Genomic DNA, 20,150 nt, shown 5'->3' with positions numbered 1-20,150 from the left:
CTAGTTACATGTATTTTCTTTACTTGTCGCAAGAGTAGTGTTGGACCATATAAGGTTTAATTTTAGGGATATAATAATAAATCCAGTAAAGCAAGCCAACTATCTTGGATTCCACATAGATCGTGCACTCACGATGGGCCTGCATATCAAGGAGGTGTGTTTGAAATCACAACGAACTGCTCAAGCGTTGTCCGCAATACTGCTAAACGTTCGGGGCCCAACACCAGCAAAGAAAAGAGTGTTAGCATATGCGCGCCAGAATATTATTATGTATGGAGCACCTGTGTGAAACGAAGCAACCAATATGCACGTAAATAAAAAAAAAAGACTTTGAAGGCAGAGAGTCATGGCTTTGAGGGTCTGCTCGGCGTACCGGACAACTTCAACTGAGGCAGCCTTGGTGATATCGAGTCTGGTGCCCCTGCATCTTCTCTCAAGAGAAAGAGAACGACTTTTTCTCAAGGGTGAAGTAAAAACCAGGGCAAGCAGAGAGATGGAGGGAAACCGCACAGTGCAGCAGTGGCAGCAGAATGGGAAGTATCGCAAAAAGGAAGATGGAAAATAAGCTCATCCCCAATATAAATATGTGGATTAAAAAGAAAGCATGGAGAGGTAAACTTCAATCTTACTCAAATATTGAGTGGTCACGGAAATTTTAGGAGTTACCTCTGTAAAATTGGAAAGAGGAAGTCGCGGAATGCCGATACTGTGCTAACCCAATGATACTCCGGCAGAATGACAATGTTTGTTTGTCCAAGATGGGAACAAGGAAGATGTGAGGCACGCATGATGATTGGTGGCAACATCTCCGCAGATACCTTCTTAAAATCGGTAACAGAAAGAAGAGAATACTTTGAAGTCATCTCAAAACTCAAGTCAAAATATACTAGAGGAAAAATACAGCGAAGAGCAGGGTAATGACAAAAAAGGAACAGTCCGGTGCCCACTTGAGGAGATGCGTCCAGCGGGTTCAGGTAGACGTGGCAGGATGGGGGTGACGTTTAGTGGGCAGTGTCCTCCAGGCAGCTTAAGAAGAGATTGAGTCCCACACTCCGTACGTGTAAAGGTGTATTTTACAAATTCCAGAAGAAAAAAGATTCTTACAAAATAAATCATGATAATAAAAAAAACCTATGATTTTATAAGTAAGCTTATATAGAGAAAGAACAAGAAAAAAAGACATTAATATATTTGATGCATTTATTAAATGTCAAAAAATGCAATAACTTTACCAATATAAATTGCTAATATTACTGTTAATTTAAAAATAAACAATTTTTTTTTCAATTTTATGTTTTACGTTACGTTTTTTAGTAAGAATGAAACTTAATAGAACACAAATTAGAAAATGTTATTCATAAGATAATATATAATTAAAAAAATAAAATAAAATTATTATTACTTTTACAAAAACTATGCAATGTATCGTTTTTTTACCACAGTCAAAAAATGTAAAGCAAAACAATAATGGCAAAATAAAAACAATAAAAAAAAAAAATTTCAATTTTATTTGAATATTTTTTTTTGCTTATGTGTGATTTGCATTGGTTTCACTCTTTTGGTTGGATTGGTTTTGTTATTTGGCAGGTTGGTTAGCGTGGTTATTTGGAGGGTGTTAATTCATTGGTTAGTTAGTTTTTTGGGTTTGGGAAATATTCCTTGCTCAAAAATAGAGTATGTGTATTTTTCGACATTGTCTTCTAACGATTTGTTGAGTGTTATGTATTAAAACATAAATTATGTCATAATATACAATAATTTTAGAAACTAATACCACAAAGCCAATAATTACTATGTTTTGTTTTCTTGAAGGAAACTTATTTTGTTCAGTGTTTTTTTTTAACAAAACCAACAGAAGTAATGAGAACATTATTATTAATATTTAGAAATAATATTTTGCTTCTGTTCGTGTTCATTTACATCATTTTCAGAGTTTTCTAAAAAACTTTCGAAATTTGGTTTTGTGTTATTATGAATGTCTTTTATTAGAATGTCTTTGTCTAATAGTTCGTTTACTTTAGTCGTACATTACTTCAGTTTTTTCTAAATTTCTTTGAGACCTACTAGTTCGTTAATTTTTGTTTGTAGTTCTTAAGGACTACTGGCAATTAGGACTATGTCATCAGCGATTTTAGATCGGTTATATTTCTCATCTATTTTTAATCCTTTATTTGGTTTTTCAATATATGTTTTAAACTGGTAAATAAGTTGTTTAAATATGGTTTTATATTGGAAATTTATTATTTATCTAGTAATGCTAAAACACTCTTATTTGAAAGTCGATTGAGCACATAATATATTTCATTGGCAGTTGTAACATTTACGATCGGTAAATTGTGTGTAAGAGGGGCTTAGCTTCGGAGGCGAGTCAGTATTGATAGGCGCCGCTGTGTTGTGTGTGTTTTGTCATAGAGCTGTTATTTGGGGGTTGAGAGTATTTTGACCATAAACGTTGCATGTACTGTAAGGCAACGGGTCGTTTGACCAGAAGAAAAACTCTTGTGACGTCTTGCCCCCCCCGGCCCCCCCCCCATTCGGGTTGGTCTTGGATTTTGAAGGTTCCCTTATTCTTCTCGATTGCGACACGTCGCGTTGGGTAGTGAGGTTACCCTAGCCTATTGTTGGGATGCAATCTGTTAGCGGCGAATTTGCGTCCGGAGGAGCCCGCTATCGTTTCGGTGGCCACTGAATGGTAACGAATAATATTTAGATGATGGAAAATATGGATGGGATATATTGATAGAATATATCAGTGGCAGGGGGTGGAGTTTCCCCGGGTGAGTCTGTATTTTAACTATCAATTTTTATCCAATCAGCTATGTTTGTTTGTTAATTTTTCGATTACCAATGGAGAGTGTTGCCATGACCAAACTAAATGGCTATTTGAGTGAATTTTGCATTTTGAGACCGGTTTGAGTAGCCCACAATAGCGATTTTACATATAGTTGATGGAAGATTTCTTCTAGTGTTGCCTTTAAACATCTTTCTTATTTTTTACGTTATTAATATATTTCTTTTATTTTTGATATTTTTTAACAACCCTGTATATTTGGTTAAAAACATTAAACATCATTTTCCTAAAGAATAATCGCACTGAAATTACTTTTACTAACTACTGAACTTCCACTAAAATCTATACTTAAAAATACATAAAAAAATAATGTTAACGTGTTCTGTAGATATCAATCAGATAAAGTAGATATACATCGTGTTTTCGGTAATCTAAAACACTAAGAAAAAACTCATCACGAAAATCGGTTCGCTCACTAGTCCCATCTAGTTAGTTACGCTGTTCGTCACATAACGAGGATATTATTATAACTTTTTTTTCCTTCGGTCCATTTTAACCTACAGCTAATTGCTTAATCTTCCAAGTGTAGGGTTTAATGTCTTTATAAATATCCACACGTAGTTAAGGCAAAACGGGTCCTAATAACGACGCCATTAGTTCGTACCTGATGCGTTAAGCGGCTCTAGACAGTAGCCCGTTTAGATAAAAACCGAAATAGTAGGCTGGGTTTCGGGTTATTTCGGACCCCGATGCCGGCCGCTCTAATGACACTTCTAACCTGTTTGTATCGAAAATACCTACCAATTTGGTAGACGAATTATGACACTAAAGATTAGCTTTACAGTAGCGGTAGGAGATGGGCAGAGAATATTCTGACCATAGATAACTACCAAAAGGTTTTAAATGATTATAGGTCTGAGAATACTGTGACAAATACAAATTGCTTTAAAAGTAAATACAGGGTTGTTCACCACTTACGACACGGAGTATTGTAGCTGAACGGTACAGTTTAAAAATATTTTTATAAGATACAGAGTGTCCCAAATAAATAAAAAATATCAAAGTTGTATTTTTTAAATGGAATACCCTGTATATTATTACATTTTTGGTTTCTACGATTAAAATAAAGGTAAATTTGATTAAGGTTTATGTCACTTAAACCTTACCGTTTTTGAAATATTTTCAATTTTGTGAAATTGCAGTTAAAATTTTAAGACTTCATTCTTCCAAGGGTATTAAAGTTTTTAACACTAAATATCACACACTAAATATTTACTGAAGTTTATTTATTGATCAGTTATTGTGTTGCAGTAATAAAAATAATACTACCTCATACAGAGTGTCTAAAAATTGATTTTAAATAATTTCTAGCTTTAAACGGCAATAACTTGTATAATTTATTTTATGTATATTTTAGGAGAATCAGATGCACAATTTGATTGTCTATTAAATTGTATTATACTATTTTTTACTTATCCCTTCAAGTTTTCGTAGAAAATGCATTTTTTTATAATTTAGAACTCATTTATTTATTTATTACCGATGGAATATTGACATTTTAGATTGTCTATAAAGCAATGCACAAAATGTACAGCTGCTAAAAGCGATATTATTACTAGCCCATTTGTATACAAAAAAAACTATTTAAATCTTTATAAAAGAGTATAACATTAATTGAATATACCACCATTATTTCCAACCAAATATTAATTACATACTTAATTGTGTTCATATAGTTAATAAATCATTCTAAATAAATGTGGATTTCAATCAGAAATCAATATAATAATAATTTTTAAGGTGTTACTTTTTACCACATTATCTATAATAAACACACAATATTCAGGTTTTTAGAATTTGGAGCAATTATTATTAATCAACGCAAACAGTCAATAATTAATGTAGTTTGAATAGTGGAATCATATTAATTGGTCCTCTTTAATTTAAACAGTTTTTTTATTTTTTAATGAAATAAACGAACTATATCGACAATATTAGTATCTGTATTCTTTAAAAATAATCTAAAATATCAATATTCCATGGGTATATTGATAAATGAGGTCTAAATGATAGTAAAATGCATTTTCCAAGAAAACTTGAAGATATAGGTAAAAAATGGTATAATACAATTTGATAAACAATTAAATTGTGCATATGATTCTTGTAAAATATATGGGATGTTCCATTTAAATTAAACAAGTTATTGCCGTTTAAAGCCAGTAATTATTTAAAATAAATTTTTAGACACTCTGTATAAGGTAGTATAATTTTTATTATTGCAACACAAAATTTAGTAAATAAAAATACTTCAGTACAATATTTGTTTTTAAAAACTTAAATAGGCCTTGATAAATGAAGCATTAAAATTATTACTGTATTTTGACAAAAACCTGAATATTTCAGAAACGGTAAGATTAAAATGGAGTAAACCTTAATCAAATTTACCTTTAATTTAATCGTAGAAACTAAAAATGTAATAATATACAGGGTGTTCCATTTAAAAAAATACAACTTTGATATTTTGTATTTATTTGGGACATCCTGTATCTTGTAAAAATATTTTTAAATTGTAGCTCTAATAGTCCTTCAACGAACCCAAAACTTACAATTTGCAAAGATCTAATCGTTTAGCTTACAATACTCCGTGTCGTATGTGGTAAACAACCGTGTATAGTTCAGGGTTGCTTCTTCTTCTTCTTCTTGTAATTTCATGCTTTGTACCTGTACAAAGCATGACGGTTACATTACGCCCTAGCGTAATCACATTTTTTGTATTGTAAGCATATTTGTACAGGGTGGCGCTCCTCATACGACGCGGAGGCTCCAAGGAGAACAGTAGTTTATATCAAAACGAAGTTTTGGGACCATATGTAGGTTAATTGGAAGCATTTTTTAAAAATATATAATATTCTAGGAAAAAAAATAAAAGTAAGTTTTATTAAAGTAGCATATACCTAAAATGTAAGGCTTTTGACTTTTGACATACTCGTATTTCACATTTTGTGAAAATGAAGAATAACATTTAAATTTCGATAACAGCTACCTAAATTGTAAGTTACCCTGTATAGCCCCATATTTAGTTAAAATAAAAATTGTTTGTTAAACCAAATTAAAATTTGTCCCGAAAAGCTATACAGGGTGAGACAAAATTAATATTGAACATTAGTCACTTCTAAAAGCAAATTACTCCTTTATTTTAAATAGAACACCCAGTATATTATTCCAGAATTCAATGGAGAATGAAAATCTCTTCAAAATATTATTAAGGTTACCCCTTAGACAAATATTTTCCTAGATATTTTCATTTTTATAATTTTACGTGAGCAGATCTTTATTATTTGATAAAATCTAGGTGGATGTGATACCTTTCATTAATTTAACAAAAATTAAAGATATTCCATATTTATAAAAATATTTATTAATAAAGCCATATTTTAATTATTACAGAATTAAAACTGGATATAAACGTATAATTATGTGACAAAAATTAACTAGATGAAATCAAATGCTTATAAGTTCCTTTCCTGTTCACTGCATAAAATGATTCTCTTTTCAAAAAATCTTTTCATAATAAGAGGCATAGGTGAAGTTCTACTTCGAAAAGCAGCTATTACGATTACCGAGATACCAATGCTCGTATCCCGAATTTGTAGCACCACTAGCACCCTGTATAGTTTGTTGTTAAAGTTGAACTAATTTGACAGTTATGTTGAAGTAACGTCAGGTATATCACAGCTACCTAGATTTTATCGTATATACAGGGTGTCCCAGAAATAAGTGCAAGTATTTTAACAGGGAGTATAGTTCAACCCCAAAAACACGCCTGTGAGGTTTTCGCGAAAAAAAATTTTGAAAATTCGGAATTTTTTTAAAAAAATTTTGGAATTTTTTTTGTTTTTAGTTAAAAAACATAATTTTTTTATAATATGGCAACATAGGTAGTAGATTAAATTTACAAGAAAGAAAATACAGAAAAGATCCAGTGGTTCTCAAAATTTTAGCAAATTTTTTTTTTTTAAATTTTCAAAGTAAAATAACTCCGTTATTTTGGACTTATTTGAAAAACGATAAAGAGAAAATATGTTTATTTTATCGAGATCTACCACCCCTTAAAATACTTGCACTGATTTCTGGTACACCCTGTATATTATAAGTAATAAAGATATCTACTGACATAAAAAATAAATCATAAAAATGGAAATATTTAGAAAAATCTTTGTTTGGTGGGTAGGTAACCTAATAGTATTTTGAAGAGACATGAATCCTCAATTGAATATCAGAATAATATACAGGGTGTTCCATTTAAAATAAAAGAGTAATTTTCTTTTAAAGGTGACCAATATTCAATATTAATTTTGTCTCACCCTGTATAACTTTTTGGGTCAAGTATGGTATGGGTTTTTGGTATGATTTAAAGTACAACACTGATTTTAACTACGTATTAGGCTATACCGGGTAAATTCCAATATAGGTAGCTTTCATTGAAATTTAAAATTTGTTCTTCATTTTTAGAAAATGTTAAAAATGTCAAAAACCTTACATTTTAGTAATTGAAACCCACCTTTTTTTCTCCTAGAATCCGCAAAACAATTAATATATAGGGTGTTCCATTACAAAAAACACAGCTTTGATATGTAACTTTTTTTGGGGACACCCTGTAGAACTCTTTATATTTTTAAAAAATGTCCTAAGCAAGAGCATATGTAGGTTAAATATGCTCCCAAAATTTCATTTTAAGACAAACTGTCGTTTGACTTAGAGCCTCCGCGTCTCGTATGAGAGGTGTCCCAGAAATAAGTGCAAGTATTTTAACTGGTAGTATTATATAGTTCAACACCAGAAAACACGCGTATGAGGTTTTTTTCGCAAAAAAAAATTAAAAATTTTTTGGAATTTGTTTTAGTCTTTAGTTAAAAATATCATTTCTTGATAATATGGCAACATAGGTATTAGATTGAATTTACAAGAAAGAAAATCCAGAAAAGATCCAGTGGTTCTGAAAATTTTACCAAAAAAAAATTATTTTTCTTGGAAATTTTTAAAGTAAAATAACTCCGTTATTTTGGACTTATTTGAAAAACGATAAAGCGAAAATATGTTTCTTTTATCGAGAGTTTCTTTTACCGTGTATATTCGACTCGAAATCCTATTTACTGTGAATTTGCATCCATCTCCAAACTAAAAACCGTTCATCCTTGTCTCGGACCTGTATTGTAATAAATAACTAATGATTTCTTTTTTTTCTAGACGGGACTGCCTACGGACTCCAACCACAGCGAGGACCTGGAGTTCTGGCCATCGGACGATGAACTCTCCTCCCCCAGGATACCCTTCGATCCCGCCGAAGACGGATTCCTAAGTTTCGTACCTCCACCTCCACGGCCGCTGTTCCTAGATGACGTCACACCGGATGGCGTCACCACATGCGACTTGTGCTCGTGGGCGTGGCAAGGGGGTAGCAACGCTGTGACGTACGATGGCAGAGGTTAGTGTACATTTTTTATGATTCTATGATTTTTTAAATTGGTCTGTCAAAAGCAAAACTGCATTGGTCAATTAAGTTTTGCTTTTGAGATCGAGTTCAAGTTACCGTGCTCGCTTGACTAGTTAAGTCAATGACTAAAGAATATAAGGACTTGTAGCGCCCATATACGGGCTGCAGCAGAATTTGTGATATTAGACGCCATTTTTTTGGTTACAGCGAATGAGTCATCAGCAATTTTAGCGATTTTTAATAGTTTGTGTGTAGTGAACTTTGTATAAACTTTATTAAAATGGTGATTAGCTGTTCAGCTTTTAAGTGCAAAAGCCGCAGCGATAAGAAAGAGTCAGAAGTTACGTTCCATAGGTAAATAAACAGTTCACCCCACCTTTTTAGCATTTTCTTAGTTTTCTTATTGAATTCGATAATTATTTTTCTGATATTATATGTACTCCATATGTGCTATACGTCGATACTAGTTTTGTACCTTTTGTTAACATCTTAATGCGTTTATATCGTAATCAATTAATATGATACTCTGTGGCGTAGTCAAAACATTTATTAAAAATATAAATATCTCTTCAAGCAGCAATGTTCAGGAAAATATATGCCACGGCACTCTTTGGTGGTATGGTGGACAATTTGGTCTCGGATGTTATTAGTCCTGGTGTTCTTTAGTCATTGAGTTCAGTTTTCCCCAAGTATGATTTATAACCTCAACAAATAATTGTTTCTTAGTATATCTTGCGGATGTTTTAAACTAAGTATGTTGTTATTTATTTTCTATATATAATCTAAACCTAGGATATATAATCCTACACCCGGCATTGCATCAGCCGACTATTTTTATTAAAATAAAAATAGTTTGGGTACCTAGGTCGACTCAGCCTTAAATGAGTACTTGGGATTCACAATCCTGAGGTAATAATAGGCGGTTGAAGCATAGTGCTAGCCACATTACCTTCCTTGTATACCGGACGGCTCTAGCATGGCAAGCTGTACCTTGCTACTCCCAAGGCGTTAAACGCTATATACGGGAGTTACTATTATTATTATTAATCTAAACCCTTCTTTAAATTTCTCTACGTTTTTATACATTTAATTATCGTAATTTTCCACTATTCCCTTCCTGAAGAAGCTCCTAAAGGAGTTGTAAAGAAGGATTTGTCAAGTTTCATACTCACTAAGATCCTGTTCAAAATCTGAGATATATGAAAAATAAAAAAATATTATAATGCAACATCCACCGCAGAATAGAGGTGTGTAGTTCCAATGAACTATTCCGACGCCGGAGTAAAAGGAAGTTCCTGGTTTCTCAAAGAACTAGTTCCTCAGGACCTATTCCGGGATCGAGACTTTGACCGATATAGAATAATATGCGACGGCGACGTATCGGCTAGCGCGCGTAGCCCAATGGTCGACAGGAGTGGGGAGTGCCAGCTGTACGTTATCGGATTCGGACCTAGAGGAACTAAACTAAATAGACTAGTTTACGTACGAACGGATCGGCACAGCGCGAGTGGGAAGTGCCAGCCGTATGCCGCGCCGTATGTTATCGGATCCGGACCTAAAGGAACTAGAGGAACTAAATAAAAGACTAGTTTACGTATGGATCAGCCAGCGCGATTGATGCTAGGCAGGCGTGGGGAGTGCCAGCCGGATATTATCGGATCCGGACATAAAGGAACTATTAAAAGACTAGTTCACGGGAATCTATTCAGTCGGCAGATCCGAGATATAATACAAGGCGACGACGATGGATTCGGCCTTGTCTATTGCCACAGCCGGCGCGGCGTAATTACTACAGAAAATTGTCGTGGATACTGTTTTTGATTTTTAGTTTGGTTTTTAAATATTTTACGGGAATGGTTTAGGTCCCTAAAATTAATAAATATAAAACGAAGTAGATATTCTGAATTTTTAAAGTGAGGAAAAATGCAATTTTTCGTAAAATGTTTGTAATATTTGCTCCAATTCATTATTGATATAGATTTTTAAATTCTGATTTGAGTTTCTTTTTATTTTTTTTATCTGCAATAAAACTTACCTATATGTTTTTAACATACACAATTACACGTCTCGTTATATCTCCGTACATAGCGAGCAAGGGGGATTAGTAAGCAAGGGGGATGTGAATGTTAGTCGGGATCTATTGTGAACTAAAGACCTAGTTCAAGGAACTATTCCTCTAGAGGAACTAGAACTAAGGAACTAGTTCCTCCCAAGGAACTAGAATTCCCACCTCTACCGCAGAAGGCACAAGTTTCTACTGTCTAGATATATATTTTGATGTTTGAGAAAATGTTCATTTTTATGTACCTATTTTATGAGATAATTCCCAGAACATAAAGTAATAAGCCAGCGACAGTTGACATATTTATTCAGAAAAAATTAACTAACTAAAAATTAACTACAAAGTCAATCCGAGTCAAGCAGCCTTAAGAGCGATCAATTCAGTAACCATCAATTCGAAGTTGGCCAAAGAATGCCTAGATTGAAGCTGAACAAATTAAGCAAAGAAAATAAAGTCCTCCTACTCTGGGTGCCAGCCCACCAAAGGATAGAAGGTAATGATAAAGCAAACGATCTAGCTAGAAAAGGAGCCAACACTCCACTAGCTGGAACAGAACTGTTCTGCTGCTCAAATGAAAACCAACTTAATACAGAAGAACATAGAAGACTCCTTCCGTAATCTGGAATCTGGAATGGGAATCCTCCAATGCCTCCAACGGTCTAAGACACTCGAAGAAATTTCTCAGGACTTACGACCAATACCCCAATGCATTTAAGGTCGCTCGTGGAACAAAATCACATGAAGCTGATTTTTGCTTAATATCTAGTTTTGGTTGCCCCGATTAACATACAAAAAGTCCCCACCCCTGCGAGGGTGCAAACCACTCCAAAACCACCCCCAAAAGTACATTTTTATGTACTTTTGGGGTATGCCTATAACGAGCATATTTATGATCAAATCAAAGATTTTCCTTGATTTAGTAAGAGCACTCTTCGGATTGTCACGGGGTTTTTAACAGGACACTGTCTCCTCAATACGAATACCTCAGTAGATTGAAGCTAAAAAACAACGGCGAATGCAGATTCTGTGGGGAAAATGGAGAAATACCAGAACACTTCATCACTGAGTGCGCCGAGACGACAACCATTCGTGCCATAAACTTTGGTACGACCAAGTACGACTGATATCGAGGATGCAGAACTGATCTCTGTAAAACCGTCTCAGATACTGGCTTTTAAAACTAAAACAGTTTCGAACTTCCATTGTCTTTATTTATTTTGCTTACACACTGTAAGCAAAAAAAATCTTTTAGTTTTAATACTGAATCATTGTCTACCACATTCAGGGTAATACTGGCTTTTGTCAAAGCCCTGAAACTGTATGATGAGTTATAACTCAAGAAAGGGGGACACAGTAGATCAATAAGGTCGCAATGATGAACTTCCCCCTCCCCCCTCATAAAATCTACAATCTACTACAAAGTATGAAATCGTTCAGCCAAGCTAATTAGTTGAATTCTTTTAAATTCATTTTGTTAACAAAGCAGTAGCAAAAGCTCGATTATTTAGGGTTTACTAGACATTAGTTACTGTAGATTTTTATAAAAAAATTTAAAATGTGTAAAAGTGTTAATATGTGAATAATCCCTATTCGATATTTTAGTACGTTACTGCCGACTAATCGGGATAATAAAAAAGATGGAGAAAAATCCTGGTGGCCTGAGGCGACACTGATCGTGTTTAAAATCTCGGTAATTGCCGCCTTATCTAAAGTAGCGAGCGGCTAGCGGGAACGGCAGCGCCACCGCGTGAGATGGCGGGAAATCGCGGACCTTATCGGTACGCGCGTCGCGTCGGTCCGGGCTTCGGCCGGGGAAACAGCGATTCTGTCGCCGATCTCATTTGCATTTTCTGACAGATAGCGTACGCAACTTTGAGAAAAAAACTAATGGTATTAAATTAGAGAGCGAATTCGCTGTGGGGCACGATCGGATCCAGACCTGTTGCGCCGAAGATTGCAGATAGAATACCGAAACGGTGTTCTTTATAATGCGTGGATCGTTTATTATAAAATTGCGTATACACTTGAGTACGCATACATGTAAAAAAAAAGGATGACTCTCACTATACTTTCCGTATCAGCTACCTTCCGTTTACATAAAATATTATATCATGTAAATGAATAGCACAATGCACACTATCCGCTCCGTTTCCTTTCCGTTCCATATCCTTTCCTTCCATACATTTTTTTTTGGGGCGGACGGACCGAAGCGTATCGGAAACAGTGTTGTCAAGTTCTTTATTGTACCAGGTCTGTTAACATTTTGCTGATATTTATTCTTTCGTCTCTTAATTAAATCTATTACCTATTTTAAAAGATACAATTTTTTTAAATAAAATTTTTGTAATAATATAAATTGTACAATAAAAGTATGGAACTGATACGGAACGGAAGCATACGTATAACCAGTGGCGGACTAGAGGGTGGGGGGGGGGGGGCGGTCTGCCCCTGGCATTATACTTTTCCAAATTTCCATACCGTTTTAGAGAAAAATTAAAAAAACATAAAAATGTAGTTGAATTTTTGAACTGCCTTTCTATGGTAATATAATTTTGTGATAATTTTTTGATGATTATTATTGACAGAATTTTAATTAAAGTTATATTTTTTGCTGTTTTAAAATGTTAAAGAAGCACAAAATTTATTTAGTTCAATGTTACGGAAAGGGTGATAATAGTTATCGGAAAATGTGATACCTTAACATCAAAAAATATGACGTTAATCAAAATGATTTATAACGATCTGTGAAAAAATGAAATCCAAATTATATTACCATAGCGTTTTAATTTTTAGGCCTTTTAGTTTTTTAGGATTTTTTTGAGGGAAAAATTACATTAAAAAACTACATTTTTAAGTTTTTTTTATTTTTTCTAGAACGGTATGGATATTTAGAAAATTATAAACGCCATTTTACAACAAGCAAAAATTCTTATGAACGCATTTTTTCAAAAGTCAATAATTAAAAAGTTTTCCTCTTGTAAAAGACAATCCGGGGACATACTGACTGTAATATACAGGGTGTCCCAGAAATAAGTACAAGTATTTTATGGTAGTATAGTTCAACCCCAGAAACACGCCTATGAGGTTTTTTTCGCGAAAAAAGAATTGAAAACTTCGGGAATTTTTTTAGTTTTTAGTTAAAAAACATAATTTCTTGTTAATATGACAACATAGGGACATAGGTATTAGATTAAATTTACAAGAACAAATTTACAACAGGAAAATTTTTAAATTAAGTAAAATAACTCCATTATTTTTTCATTTTGAAAAACGATAAAGAAAAAATATGGTTCTTTATCTACCAACCCCTTAAAATACTTGCACTTATTTCTGTGACACCTGTGTATATATATATATATATATATATATATATATATATATATATATATATATATATATATATATATATATATATATATATATATATATATATATATATATATATATCGACTTTATTACAATTACTACAGTATATAAATACTTGAAATTTGTCAACCATTACTTCATACGTCATTCAATCTTTACAAAATGTGCAGACCGGGCGCCACATTTAGCTTTGCCGCCCCGGGCCCCGTACAGGCTTAGTCCGCCACTGCGTATAGCGTGAATACAATCTAAAATACGGAACGGATATGGAATGGATATGGAATGGAAACGGAAGGTATAGTGAGAATCGACATTAAAGGCCCAAAAATTTATCTAAATGTAGAATTCTAGAATTCTAAAGATCTGTTAAAAAACGTACGTTGTATTGCTCGGAGAGACATATCGAGGAGACATAAAATTAGAAATAACGACTTAAAACAACGAATGGGAATATATGATTTAATAATGCCTGATACAGAGAGAAAACAGTTGAGGGCACGGGCAAGGATGGAAGAAACAAGGTTACCCAAAATCACCACGAATGGACACCACCAAATCGGAAGGAACGAAGAAGACCAAAGAGTATATCGTAAGTCCGTACGTCGCGTACGACGTGTAATGGCTCTGGTTCTGGCTCTAAGGACCGCACCACCCTTCTACAATTTTCTTTGTCCTCTGTTTTTCGAACGGCACCCTCCAGGTTGGTATTCACAAGTTTTTACAACCATGTCCACCCACCTGGTTAGTGATCTGCCTCGGCGATGGGATCCTGCAGGTCTTCCCTGTACTACAAGTCTCTCCATATAAACGCTTCTATTGACATGACCGAAGAAGAAAGGGATGCATTTATAGACACTACTGGAAAGTTTTTGTGGTAATTGGATTTCATTAAGAACCGATACCTTTGTGCGATGTGCTGTCCATGGTATTCGCAACATCCTCCTCCAGCACCACATCTCGAAGGGGTCAATGAGTATAAGAGCCCTAACAACTATATGTTGGGACAAGGTCATATTATGGAATTATTGCCCTGGTTTTCCAAAATGACCTGGTTTTGAAAAATATATGTTTAATTTTTTAAATATAAACATAGCCATATATCCTAAACAACTTGACAATATTTTTATGAATTTGTAAATCAATCCATATTTACAGTAGCGGATTTTATTCATAAAAGGACAAATTTGCTGACAACTAAATGTTGGGACAAGTATTTTTAAATAATTAATATCACCATAGGCGGCTTTGCTATAAACGTCACAAATGTCGCAAACTGTTTACTTCAGCATTGACAGCTTGCAAGTGACTCGATACTGTAAGTATTGAGGTTTACTGTAAGTAATTTTAATTTTTTTAATTTTCAATTTTGTTAATTATTTAATTCAAAGTAATGGTCCGTGGAAAAGCTACAAATCAAAAACTACGCGAAATTATCATTCGTCAATACAGTACGGGAAAAACAATTCGAAAACTTTCTGATGATTTAAGTATTCCAAAAACCACTGTCTTTAATATAATAAAAAAATACGGTGAATCTGCCAATGTAGACGTTAGAGGTAAAAGTTCGTGAAGGCTAAAAGTTGAATCTCAAAGAGATTTACGAAATTTAGTAAAAATTTGCAAGCCTGCGAGAAGAAGTATTCTTCGCGAAGTAACAGTTAAATGGAATACTGTAACTGGTTTAAATATATCAAGAGAATGTTGCCGAAAATATATCCACAAATGCGGTCTGGGGTTTTACAAGGTAAACTTTATTTTGTGTGGATAATCAATTACCTGAGGATTATAGATACAAATTCTTAATTAGGCCAAAGAAAAACCGCTACTGACAGAAATTCAAAAGAAAAATCGCTACAATTGGGCAAAATCTAAATTATCGTGGACACAAAATGATTGGAATAAGGTCATATTTAGCGATGAGTCTAAATTTTATGTTTGCGTTGGAGATCATCGAAAACGAATAATACAAAGTAAAGCAGAAGCCTTTCATAAAGATTGCTTAAAGAGGGTTGTTAAATTTCCTAAGGGGATAATGGTTTGGGGTTGCATGTCAGCAAGAGGTTTGGGCAAATTAAATTTTATAGATGGCACTGTTAACGCCCAAAGATATCAACATATACTTGAGACCTCACTTTTGCCTAGTGCTCAAGTATTGTTTCCAAACGAAGACTATATTTTCCAACAATATGGAGCATCGTGCCATTCAGCAAAATCAACTAAAAATTGGTTCGGTAATAATAATATAAAAGTTCTATCCCATCCTGAAAGTAGTCCGGACCTCAATGTGATAGAAGTGTGTGGCATAAAATGAAGCAATATTTAAGAAGCCACCCTCAACGAACAATTTTTGATTTGCGGGCAAAACTGCAGGAAATTTGGGATAATTTTTCTCCTCAAATGTGCCAATCTTTGGTAAATACAATGCCATTAAGAGTTCAGGCAGTTGTTAAGGCGAAAGGTGATGTAACTCCGTATTAAACAAATTTCTGTTGTGCTGTCCCAATATATAGTTGTCAGCAAATTTGGCTTGATTTTTGTCAAAATAAGCTATCAAAAGTGATTTGTTTGCAAAGTTATAAAAATATAGTAAAATTGTCTAGATCATATTGTAATGTTTGAATTTAGAATAATAAACAAAATAAATTGAGTCCTTTTTAACAAATTACTATTTTTATTGAAAAAAAGACCTTGTCCCAAAATATAGTTGTTAGGTCTCCGAATCATAAAGCATTCCGCACCGGAAAGACAAGACTATTTACAAGGTTGATTTTTGTCGATTGTGTTATGTGACTGTTAGACCAAAATTTGTGATATCTAGACGATTGTTGTTTTCGCGATCTACGATCATAGTAGAACACTCGCCAAGAATTACAACAGACCTAATAATATTAAAGCTAATTGAATTAACAGACGAAGTTACATGCAGATCCTGTCAAACAAGAAATCAAACAACAGAACACATCAGTGCGACAACCTGGCAATGTGCGGTTCTTTGCAAAAACCTAGGAATAGAAGTTCTCGGGGCAGCTTTTATAACGCTATTTATAGCGCCTGTTATCCCGCTAGAGGCGCAACGGTCGCACCAAAAATTGCCGCTACTTCAAACCATCAAGTTTGTTTCATAATTTTTAGTGCGGTTTATTAAGGATGTACGATTTGCCACCGTTGTGTTTTCCTTTCTATTTTTGTTCTGCGTGAAATAAAATTCGCCATCACCATGCTGTCACTTTCTGGTATTTCGAAGTGCTTAAAGAATGGACCGAAAAATCATTGCTTTCCGAATCCAAAAAATAGTTTGCCCGAGTTTGTTGTTTCCTGGTGATACGCAGCTGAAACAAATTCATAGAAGACAATATACCACCAGAGAAAATGTTTAAAGCTTATCGACATTTTACAACTGAAGATTATACTTTTAATGGCCAATTAAAATATAAAACATTTCCGACAGTAAATTTTCCAGGTAGATTTAGTTATGAAAACGCATATTTAATATGTTAATAGTTTATATAGTTTTTAGAAGCAAATGAGGGGGTTGTTGGATCAGACGTACTCTCTGATGGAAAAATTTAATCAGGTTCAGGTCCTCAGACTTCCATCTTGAGGCCTCTGTTATTTTTAATATATGCAGCTGATTTACCACTCTAATATATTTTATGTATGCTGATGATACTAATATAGTATAATAATAGTTGAAATCTGATCATAAAAATGGAAAGAACAGCGATTCAAATAAAAGCGGTAATGATGTCGGTAATATGTAGATGCAGCTAAAATACAGCTCCCAAAATAATATGGGAGTAGGCAATCTAAAGTAATCTATGATGGAAGGTTCATTCACCTAGTTCTTTTCACCAAGATTTTTTGACAAAGGATACGGCTGGAGAATGTAATCTAACTGAAGTGTCAAAACGATGTTCTTTATGGGTTTCTCGGAAACTACTGGAGATAGAGAGTCTGTTAAAGGGTAAAGAATTGCAGTTTTGTGGGGTCACAAATATGCACCTTTCAGATTTTTTAAAAAGTTCATGGCTTGCTAGATATTTCGAAAAAAACAAATTTCGGCTATTTTAAAAATTGTCCCTAATTCCATTATAATCTATTTTAGACAAAAAGTTTTCAGATAAAAGTTGAAGATAATCACATCCTTAATGAGATTGTGTCTTCCGTTTTTTTCTAAAGCCTGTTATTTTTGAGATATGACCCAAACATATGTTTTTTTAAATGGAAGCCATAGTTGGCCATGACTTCATAAAAAGCGCCATTTTTTAAGCTTTTTAGAGATATAAGCTATAATATGTTTTCTTCGAAAAATTACTGAGTTATAGCCAATAATTCTTATCATTTTTAAACAATTTCACTTAGTTAGCCATGGAAATAAGTTCAATCGCCATTGCTCTCAGAAATGTGAAGCTGTTACATCCAAACTTTTTAAATTAAAATAAACAAAAATTGTAAATATGAATTTTTCAAGCGAAGAAGAGCATGTAGATACTCGCGCATCAATAGAGTGGTTCCAACATTCATTATAACCCCCCAAAATTATTTATATCATAATAATGCAAACTCGGGGATAGGAAGAGGTGGACCAATTGCATGGGCCTCCTCGATCACCTGACGTATCCATTTTAGATTTTTTTTATGCGGTATGGTTAACAATAAGGTTTACAAAAATCTTATGAATTAAGAGAGGCGCTCGTTGTGACGGTACGAGAGAAGTTTAATTAAGTCGACCGGTCCTTCTGTGAGAATAGATAGTAATTCAGTTTTAAAAGATGCAACACAAAACAATGGCGGTTTTTTTTGAACATTTTCTAAAATAACTTAAAATGTATGTAGTGATATTATTTTTTTAAAGTTTTAAAAATAATATATATAACCGTTTAATAATATATTTTGACTTTTTATAAGTTATAAATCATAACAGAAGAAGAATACCATACAATCTAAGTGAAATTAGTCTAGAAAGATAAGAATTCGCTATAAATAAATTTAGCTTTTCTAACATGTCTTAAAAACCGTTCTCTTAAAAACGTAACATTCACCGGTCAACGTATCCTCTAAATGTATGGCCTCCTAAAATGTGTGGCCAAAGTGTATGACCAAGAAAAGTTGAACCAATAATCCTACACGCTTTTATTCGTTTAAAAAATTCATATTTACAATTTTTGTTTACTTTAATTTACAAAGTCTGGATGTGACAGCTTTACATTTCTGAGAGCAAAGATGATTAAACTTGTTTCCATGGCTAACTAAGTGAAATTGTTTAAACATTATAAGAATTGGCTATAACTCAGTAATTTTTCGAAGAAAACATATTATTTTTGGCCCGTCATCAGTCGGGTTTCCGTGCCGGTCGTAGTTGTGCGAGTGCCTTACTGAAAATATCGGATGATATATTGACAGAGCTGGATAGGGGTAATATTTCGATCCTAGTATTGCTGGATTACAGTAAGGCCTTTGATTGTTTGAATCATAACGTACTCATGTCAATGCTTCATTATTACGGATTTTCGAACGATGCGGTCAGGATGATTGGGAGTTATTTTACAGATAGGCTGCAGATGGTTAGATTGGGAACAAACATTTCCAGACCTGTTGAGTTAGGTCGGGGAGTGCCTCAGGGTTCAATCTTGGGGCCTCTTATGTTTTGTATTTATACTTCGCAAATAACAAATGTAGTCCGGTATTCCCATACACACGCTTATGCTGATGATACGCAGATATATTGTCGTGATCCTGGATTGGACCACCGTCGTCACCAATCTTGTAGTCGCTGCCACCAAATGTTGTAGTTCTCTATTTGACTCGTATCACCACTTGTTGGGAATGTTATTCTTTATTTTTTTTATAATTAAATTTTTCAAGTTGTTATTACTTTTTATTTTAAACTTTTAATACAAAATATAAATTTAGCAGTATTACGTCTATGAAAATTTTTATGAATGTCCCTGGTCCCTTCTGTGACCGTGCTTTTATGAGAAAGCCCTCTCCGAAAATCCACGGGCGTACCTACTATTTCTTAATAATATTTTATTGTAGGTTTGCAAAGGGACAAACATGACCATTTCTAAGTAAATAGAACCAGACATCGCGTCTGAAAGTAAACGAATTACAAAGGAAAAATAAAAATGATGCAACTATTTATGACTATTTCTTCCAAATTTCATCTTAAGGTAATGGTTCTGTTTATTTGCATCACCCATCTTTCTGAGAAGAATATTAATGTTGATGGTATTTTTTCGTACCTTAAATTCTTTAGGTATAGCCGTAGAATAAGGGTAAAATAATATTTTATACAATTTGTCGAATATACATATACATATAACCATATTAAATGGATGTTCACAACACCTCCCCCTTAATGAGAGATTTCATGAGGTGAAAGTGATAAGAAATCTCAAAACAAATGTTTAGCAATACGTAACTGAACGAAATAT

The 20,150-nt window shown here is 33.6% G+C and overlaps 1 pseudogene; it reads left to right on the top strand.

The window, feature by feature from the left end:
• LOC115889631 overlaps nt 1–20,150 on the top strand; it is a 56,669-nt pseudogene that overhangs the window by 19,184 nt on the left and 17,335 nt on the right.

The sequence above is a fragment of the Sitophilus oryzae genome, unplaced genomic scaffold, assembly GCF_002938485.1.
Source record: "Sitophilus oryzae breed Bouriz unplaced genomic scaffold, Soryzae_2.0 scaffold_1177_pilon_pilon, whole genome shotgun sequence".
Lineage (NCBI taxonomy): Eukaryota > Metazoa > Arthropoda > Insecta > Coleoptera > Curculionidae > Sitophilus > Sitophilus oryzae.
The sequence above is the reverse complement of the archived record's forward strand: the minus strand, read 5'-3'. Positions and strand labels throughout refer to the sequence as shown.